Source organism: Trichosurus vulpecula, chromosome 1, assembly GCF_011100635.1.
Source record: "Trichosurus vulpecula isolate mTriVul1 chromosome 1, mTriVul1.pri, whole genome shotgun sequence".
Classification (NCBI taxonomy): domain Eukaryota; kingdom Metazoa; phylum Chordata; class Mammalia; order Diprotodontia; family Phalangeridae; genus Trichosurus; species Trichosurus vulpecula.
Window position 1 is genome coordinate 561,067,347 of NC_050573.1, and position 9,882 is coordinate 561,077,228.

Sequence of the window (9,882 nt, forward strand, 5' to 3'; positions counted from 1 at the left end):
TGTATAACCCTTCCACAATACTCATGTTGTGAAAGACTCATTATATTTTGCTCCTTCCTAACCTATCCCCCTTTATTCAATTTTCTCCCTTGACCCTGTCCCCTTTCAAAAGTGTTTGTTTTTTATTACCTCCACCCACATCTGCCCTCCCTTCTATCATCCCTCCCCTTTTTTATCTTCTTCTTCCTCCTTTTTTCTTGTGGGGTAAGTTATCCAATTGAGTATGTATGGTATTCACTCCTCAGGTCAAACCTGATGAAAGCAAGATTCACTCATTCCCCCTCACCTGACCCCTCTTCTCTTCCTAAAGAACTACTTTTTCTTGCCACTTTTATGCGAGATAATTTACCCCATTCTATCTCTCGCTATCTCCCTCTCTCAATGTATTCCTCTCTCATCCCTTAATTTTATTTTATTTCTTTTAGATATCTTCCCTTCATCTTCAACTCACCCTGTGCCCACTCTCTCCCTCTCTCTCTCTCTCTCTCTCTCTCTCTCTCTCTCTATATATATATATATATATATATATATATATATATATATATACACACACATACATACAGACATATATACATACATACACACTCACATATACATATATATACATAAACATATATATTTATACATATATATACATATATATATATATATATATATATATGAATATTCCCTTCAGCTACCCTAATACTGAGGTCTCATGAACCATAAACATCATCTTTCCATGTAGGAATGTAAACAAAACAGTTCAACTTTAGTAAGTCACTTGCAATTTCTTTTTCTTTTTTTTTTATTTGTCAAACCTTTATTGGGTAAGTGGGAAAGATTGGCAGGGTCCAGTTTAGTCCTTCTTGGCAGCAGCCTTCCACATGGCACCTAGGATGTCACTGAGCTCCTCTCTCTTTCTCTTGGCCTGGATGTGAGTTCCCACCCTCTCTTACCCTTAGAGACCTTTAACAATTCTATGGTGCATCTCTCATAAGGGGCAAATCCACATGCTTCCTGGATCATATCTCTCACAAACTTGGTGTGTTTGGTCAAGGGCCCACGGCAGTGGCAGTGTTGTGGCTTCGAAACGTTTTTGGTAACTTTGTGGCCTTTGTTGAGGCCCACGGCCATGGGGTATTGGATGGCCATGGGTGCGGCATGTGGCCCCAATGGCAGCCACAGCAGAAGCTGTGATTACCTTTTCATGCTTCTCTTGATTCTTATGTTTGAAAGTCAAATTTTCTATTCAGCTCTGGTCTTTTCACTGAGAAAGCTTGAAAGTCCTCTATTTTATAGAAAATCCATATTTTGCCTTGGAGCATGATACTCAGTTTTGCTGGGTAGGTGATTCTTGGTACTAATCCTAGCTCCATTGACCTCTGGGATATTGTATTCTAAGCCCTTCGATCTCTTAATGTAGAAGCTACTAGATCTTGGATTATTCTGATTATGTTTCCACAATACTCAAATTGTTTCTTTCTGGATGCTTGCAGTATTTTCCCCTTGATCTGGGAGCTCTGGAATTTGGCAACAATATTCCTAGCAGATTTCTTTTGGGCATCTTTTTGAGGAGGTGATCGGTGGATTCTTTCAATTTCTATTTTGCCCTGTGGCTCTAGAATAACAGGGCAGTTCTCCTTGATAATTTCTTGAAAGATGATATCTAGGCTCTGTTTTTGATCATGGCTTTCAGGCAGTCCAATAATTTTTAAATTGTCTCTTCTGGATCTATTTTCCAGGTCAGTGGTTTTTCCAGTGAGATATTTCACATTGTCTTCCATTTTTTCATTCCTTTGTTTCTGTTTTATAATATCTTGATTTCTCATAAAGTCACTAGCTTCTACTTGCTCCAGTCTAATTTTTAAGGTAATATTTTCTTCAGTGGTCTTTTGGACCTCTTTCCATTTGACTAATTCTGCCTTTGAAGGCATTCTTTTCCTCATTGGCTTTTTGGAGCTCTTTTGCCATTTGAGTTAGTCTATTTTTTAAAGTGTTGTTTTCTTCAGTGTATTTTTCAGTATTTTTTGGGTCCCCTTTAGCAAGTCATTGAGTTGTTTTTCATGGTTTTCTCACATCCTTCTCATTTCTCTTCCCAATTTTTCCTCTACTTCTCTAACTTGCTTTTCCAAATCCTTTTTGAGCTCTTCCATGGCCTGAGACCAGTTCGTGTTGTTCTTGAAGGCTTTTGTTGTAGGCTCTATGACTTTGTTGTCTTCTTTAGGCTCTACGTTTTGGTCTTCTTTGCCACCAAAGTAAGATTCCAAAGTCTGAGACTGAATCTGGGTGCATTTTCACTTCCTGAACATATTCCCAACCAACTAACTTGACCCTTTAGTTTTTCATCGGGGTATGACTGCTTGTAGAGTAAAGAGGTCTTTGTTCCAAGCTTGGGGGGATGTGCCAGCCCTGCTACCCCAGCACTCCTCCTTCCCCAAGAACCCCCAAACTGGACTGGACTTAGATCTTCAGCAGGCTCTGCACTCCTGCTCTGATCTGCCACTTAATTCCTCCTACCAGGTGGGCCTGGGGCTGGAAGCAACTGCAGCTGTTGTTCTGTAGCTGCCCCACCTCTATTGCCCCCCGGGTGGTAGCCGAACCATGAACTCCTTCCACTCCTGCAGCTTTTCCCGCTAACCTTCTCTGTTGTCTTTGGTGTTTGTGGGTTGGGAAGTGTGGTAACTGCTGCAGCTCACTGATTCAGGGGGCTAGGGCATGCTCTGCCCGGCTCCTTGTCTGGTTGGTCCACGCCACTCACGCTGGGCTCTGCTCTGCTCTGCTTCCAGCTCCCAGCTCCCAGCTGTCAGCTCCCAGCTCCCAGCTCCCAGATCCCAGCTCCATGTGGGGTATACCTCACCCAGGGACCATCCAGGCTGTCCTGGGCTGGAGCCCTGCTTCCCTCTGCTCTTTTGTGGGTTATGCAGTTTTAGAACTGGTTCAGAGCCATCTTTTATAGGCTTTTGGAGGGACTCGGCGGGGAGCTCACACTACTAGTCCCTGCTTTTCAGCTGCCATCTTTCAGAATTTTTTTGTCAAAAGCTCTTTCTATCTCTTGCTGTTGGGATTTGTTAGTATTAGATAGGCATGGCATGGATATATGTAGATTTATTTTATATAGTACAACTTTGCTGAAGTAATTTATCATTTCAAAGGTTTATCCCCTCAACTGCAAATGCCTTTCCTCTTAAACCACCTTGTATTCAACTAAATTGAAATTATTTGTGTATTTCCTTTTAAACTGTTCTGTATATACTTAGAAATATCTTTGTCATATTCTCTCTTAGAACATACATTCTTTGTGAGGATAGAGTGTTTCATTCATTGGATTTATATTCTGAGTCCCTAGCATGATATCTGTATAGAGAGTTTAGTAAAGACTTATTGAAGGATGACTGATTGGTCTTTCTTGATGCAGTGAAAGATTATATTGGGTTTTTTTGACTGCTATATCTCACTATTAGCTCAGAATAAACTTTCAGTTGATTAAAAGTTTGTGTGAATATGGGCACATCATTTAATCTCTCTGCAGCTAGCCTTCACTATGATCAAAATACATGCTATACTTACCTCACACAGTTATGTGGATGTAATAAAATAATGTGTTTGCCTTTTTATCCTTCTGTATCACTGCTAGGACTATGCTCAAAAGAGATTTTCAAAAATGTTTTTTTTTATATACAACAAACATTTACAGCAGCTCTTTTATGGTTGTAAAAGCAAACAAACCTGAACATTATGGTGATGCCTGTCTATTAAGGAATAGCAGAATAAATTGTGCTACATGAAAATAATGGAATATTGTTAATCTGAAAAAATGAAGAGATAAATGACTTCAAAAAGACATGGAAGAGTTATGTTAAGTGATGCAGAACAAAGTAAGCATTACAAGAAGAATATACTATAATATTTATATTATAAGAATGAATATTATTGAGGACTTTTATAAACAGATGAAAAATGAAATAAGCAGAACGAAGAGAACAATTCATACAACAATAACCCTGTAACGATAAACAATTTTGAAAGCTTTAAGAGCTATGATGAATACAAAGATCATTCATGATTCCAGAGGACCAGTGTTGAAATATTCTATAAATATGCTATCTATTACTGAGAGGTAATTGATTTAGGGCTCAAAATTTAGTTAGATAGAAATAGATATATAGATGTAGATATCTCTCTGCACACACACACACACACACACACACACACACACAAATACAAGAGTGCATCCGCACATGTGTGTATAATACTATGTGTAAAGATGTAATGTTAAAATATGATGTGACATTAATATATTGATTATAATAGACAACAAATACATTGTAATGTGTTATAAGTGTATCCCTATATGTATGTATATTGTACATATACACACATATATATTTATATATATATGCATGTATATACAAAGAGAAAGAATATGTTTTGCTTTTATTATGTAATTTGGTAATTCATTTTTTTCCAGTGGAGTGGGGGGAAAAGAAGATTGATTTTGTTAATTTAAAAGAAATAGAGGTAGAGATGCTACAGATGTGGAATTTTGTGTGTACTTCCAGAAGAGGTCATGGTATTATTAACTGTGTTTAATCATTTTACTTTGTTGCAAGAGATCTCTCAAGAAGTGACAACAATCTGTAAAAGTTTTTAAAAGTAAGTATGTTATGCTGGAGGGGAGGGGATGGAAAAGTTATGAACAAGTTTAATCATTGTAAAGAATGATTTAGAACTATGTCCCAAGGGCCATAAAACTGTTTGTACTCTGAACTAGAAATACCACTACTAGGTCTGTACCCAAAAGAGATAAAAGGGAAAGTAAAAGGACCAATATACACAAAAATAGTTAAAGCAACTCTTTTTGTGGTTGTAACGAATTGGAAATTGAGGGGATGCTCATCACTTAGGGAATGGCTGAACAAGTTGTAGCATACGATTGTGGTAGACTACTATTGAGCAATAAGAAATGATGAGATGAGAGAGTGGTTTCATAAAAACGAACTCCCCAAAACAGGAGTATCTATATGATATAAAGTGAGGAGAGAAGAATCAGGAGAACTTTGTGCACAGAAACAGTCATGTTGTAATAATGATCAACTGTGAAAGACTTGGCTATGTTGATCAATACAGTGATCCAAGAAAATTCAAAACACCCATAATAAAAAATATGCTATTGACTTCCAAAGGAAGAACTGGTGAACTCTGAATGAAAATTGAAGTATAACATTCTCACTTTATTTTTGTTGCTTTTTTTGTAATACAGCTAATATGTAAATGTTTTGCATAATTTCACACATGTATAAGCACTTTGTAAACCTTAAAAAATGTGAATATCATATGATTTCAAATCAGTATTTTTCATCCAAATATGAGACTACCTTTATCCCTATTAAATTTCATTTTTTTGGTTTAAACTAGTTTTCTAGTTTTAGATGTCCTGGAATCCAGTGTGTTCACTATAATTCCTTGCTTAGTGTCTAACTTTAAATTTGATAAGTATTCCATCTGTGTCTTTATCTAAGGCAGTATATTATATAAGTAGTATACTATATAAGACAGAGCTCTAGGTATGACATTAGGAGCAACCTAGCAAACTATTGTCATAAAATTGGTGACTATTCTTTGAGTCTCACAACTGAATTAGTTCTGAACTTACCTAACAGCATTGCCATCTATACCTCGATTCCCACAAAAACAGCATGAGAGACTTTGCCAAATCCTTGCTATAGTACTGATGTTCTTTTCCCACATCTACAAGGCTAATAAACTCATTAAGTCAAGTCCTGGAGGAATTTGAAGAGCCTCCTATGTAGGCACTGTGCTGAGTGCTGTGGATATAAAAAAGGCAAAACAGCCCCTATTATCAATGAAGTAATAGTGTAATGGGAAGATAGCAGGCAAACAATTATGCACAAACAAGAAATACAGAGGATAAATTGGATATTATCTCAGAGGGAAGTCATTAACATTAGAGGCAGTCAGAGAAGATTTCTTGCAGAAGGTGACATTTTCATTGTTATTTGGAGGAATCCAGGGAATGCAAATGGCAGAGGTGAGGAAGAAGGAAATTCTAGACATAAGGGTAGCTAGCCACAACACACAAACTCCAGAAATGTGGTGTCTTGTGCAAGAGAATTAGTGTCAGTGGATCCTTGAGTTTGGGAGTTTGGAGGAAGCATTGAATGGTAGAAGACTAGAAAAATAGGAAGGGCTCAGTGTTTCGGATAAAGGCCTTATTTCTAAAATATAGAGACAATTGAGTCACATTTATAAGAACACAAGTCATTCTGAAATGATAAATGATCAAAGGATATGAACAGGCAATTTTCATATGAACAAATCAAAGTGTCTATAGTCATATAAAAAAGCTCTAAATCAGTATTGATCTGAGAAATGCTAATTAAACAACTCTGAGGTACCACCTTACACCTCTCATATTGTCTAATATGACAAAACAGGAAAATGACAAATGTTGGAGAAGATTTGGGAAAATTGGAACACTAATGCATTGTCAATGCAATTGTGAACTGAACAAAACATTCCAGTGAGCCATCTGGAACTGTGCCCAAAGGGCAATAAAACTAGGCATACCCTTTGATACCACAATACCAGTTCTAGGTCTGTATCCCAAAGACATCGTGAAAAAGAGAAAAGTGCCCATATGTACAAAAATTTTTATAATGGCTTTTTTTTGTTATGGCAAAGAATTGGAAATTGAGGGGATGCCCATCAACTGGGGAATGGGTGAACAAGTTGTGGTATATGAATGTAATGGAATACGATTGTTCTGTAAGAAATAATGAGCAGGCATATTTAAAAAAAACCTGGAAAGACTTACATGAACTGATGCTGAGTGAAGTGAGCATAACTAAGAGAACACTGTATACAGTTACAGCAACACTGCATGATGACAGTCTTTCATAGACTTATCTCTTCTTACCAAGGCAAGGACCTAAGACCACTCCAAAAAAACTCATGATGGAAAATGCTATCCACATACAGAGAAAGAGCTACGGAGTCTGAAAGCAGATTGGAGCATATTATTTTCTCCTTTTTCTCTTTCTCATGTTTTTTTCCCTTCTGTTCAGATTCTTTCTTCACAACCTGACTAATGCAGAAATGTGTGTAAAAGGATTTTACATGTATCACCTATATCAGATTGCAAGAAAAAAGTTGGAACTAAAAATCTTATAAAAGTTAATGTTGAAAACTATCTTTACATGTAATTGCAAAAAAAATAAAATACTACTAAGAGGAAAAAATAAAATAAAATTAACTAACCAATAAAATATGTCTAACATTATAAAGTGCTTTAAAATCAAAACAGAAGCTTTTACATTTGATTGTGGAGGTGACAGCCACTGCAGTTCATGGAACAGAAGAGTGTTATAGTGAGCTTTATATTTTACAAAGATCAATTTGATAGATGAGTGGAGGAGTTAATTTTCATTCTTCCTTTCTTTCCCTTCTCCTTGGCTACTGATGTGATATTCTTAAACCATAGGTTTCTAAACATTTTATTCTTATTCTCATAAAAGTACCAGGGCCTCCCTATTTTCTGATAGGTTCTAATAGAAATAGCTCTGTTAGACATTTGAAGCTAATTACAATCAATTCACAAATCCAGATTTATTAAATCTTAACCCACTCACCTATTCCATGAAATAGACAAAATGACTTATTTTAGCTGTCTCATATGTATAATTATATGGTATTTATATTTCTAGTATATAGTAATGTCTGACATATAGTAGGTATTTAATGTGTTCATTTATTGATAGATATAAGACTAGAGAAGAGAAGGTTTAGGACAGATGTTGTAGTCAGTGGTATAGAGTCAGCAAGAAGAGAATAAAAGGCAGGAAGCAATTTAGAAGAGATGGCTCAGGGAATCTAGCAACTGAATTACTTGGAAGGAAGTAGGACAAAAAAGTGATCTAGACATATCTCCCATCTTAGCTTCCCAGTTTATGTGGCATAACCTCCTGCGTACCTTTATGCATTCCAATCAATATCTAAGGAATCAAGATATAGTTAAAAGATATCAATGGGGTAGAATGTATAACAGAAGAAGCCGATTGATTAAACCATTGTCAGTAGTGCATGCAAGAACAATTTACCCTAAGTTTTTGTGCCCTTTCCTAATCCCTTAGAAATGAAGTTATCATGTCACTTATTTTTCAGATATTATTTCCCAAGAATCAACTTCCTTGAAATATCTATTCAGAGTCATGAGGCCTGGCTATATGCTTATGCTGCTGTGGAAAACCTGTGACATAAACCAGCAAAATGGGATACAACAACAACAAAAATTAAACTAACGATCTGTTGTGTCAGTGCTTTTATCATTACTATCATTATTAATTTAGATCGGCTCCTAAAAACTCTAAAGCCCTTATCTTCTAGAGACAGCAGGCTCATTCAAAATCAGGACAATGGCTTTGACTGCCACTGCTCTGTTAGGCCATTCTCTGTATCCCAATAATTGAGAAACTACGTCCCTGAGGTTAATTCTGTTGGACTTCCATGGCTGGAGGGTCTATGCATCAGAGTGTGAAGCAATCTCATCCAAGAGATGGACCTGTCATTTGGGGGAGTGAGTAACTTTTCTGGTGACAGGGAGGCTGATTTACATCTTTTCCTGAATATTTCTCTCACAAAGCTCCCTTCACTATCTAAGTCCCTTTGTTGTCATTTCTTGGATGCTGTGATTCGAACATGAACAAATATTAGTTTGTCTAGTCAGGCTAACACATCATACTTCTGCTGCAATATATGTGTGTAAAAGTTAACCTCCTACCTCATCTTCAGAGCTTTAGTTTTTGTCCCTAACCATTTCACTATAGGAAAAGAATACCTTTGACGTGATGAAACAATTTATATTAGTTTGTTTCGTATCATATGTGAATAGGATGTATTTCTGCAAAACTTGCATTAAGGCCAAATTCTAAAGGATGATTTCCAGATGTGTACTTATATGTATGTTCATTTATACATGTTTGTATGTACATATACAATACAAACATATGAATATATGGACACAATTGTGAATATGTGTATTATAGACATATATATATATACAAAGTGCCCTTAAAGTGTAAATACACATATATGTCAATATGTATACAGACAAATGTATGATGTATTCATTTTTGAGTAGTATTAACATAATTTTTATACAGAGGCTCAATCTTTTTGTGGTCCTTATTCCATTATTAATGAAATTATGGCTAAAGCTAATTAGACCTGAAAAATTCTTATTTTGTTTACTCAAAGGCACTTTTAAAATATTAATTTATTTTTAATTTTCAATATTCACCTTTATAAGATATTGACTTCCAAATTTTTCCTCTTTCCTCCCCTCAGATGGGGGATACTCCGAGACAGAATCTCTGATATAAGCTATGCATGTACAATCATATCGACAATATTTCCATATTAGTCGTGTAATGAAAGAACAAAAGGGAAAAACCATGACAAAGGAAAAAGAGTGAAAATAGTATGCTTCAATCTTCATTCAGGTTCCATAGTTCTTTCTATGGATGTGGATAGTATTTTCCATGATGACTCTTTCAGAATTGTCTTAGATCATTGTACTGATGAGAAGAGTTAAGTCTACTGAAGTTAATCATTGTACAAGGTTGATGTTACTGGATACAGTGTTCTCTTAGTTCTGTTCACCTCACTCAGCATCAGCTCCTGTCAGTCTTTCCAGGTTTTTCTGAAATCCACCTGCTCATCATTTCTTATAGCACAATAGTATTCTATTACATTCCTATATCAAGACTTGTTGTCATTCCCCAACTGATAAGTGTCCCCTCAATTTCCAATTCTTTTTTTAAATTTATTTTTAGTTTTCAGCATTCGTTTCCACAAGATTTTGAATAACATATTTCCTCCCCA

At 36.0% G+C, this 9,882-nt stretch overlaps 1 pseudogene; it reads right to left on the reverse strand.

Annotated features, from left to right (window-relative positions):
* Window positions 1-806: 806 nt before the first annotated feature.
* On the reverse strand, window positions 807-1,134 carry LOC118846680 (annotated as a pseudogene).
* Between the last annotated feature and the right edge of the window lie 8,748 nt (window positions 1,135-9,882).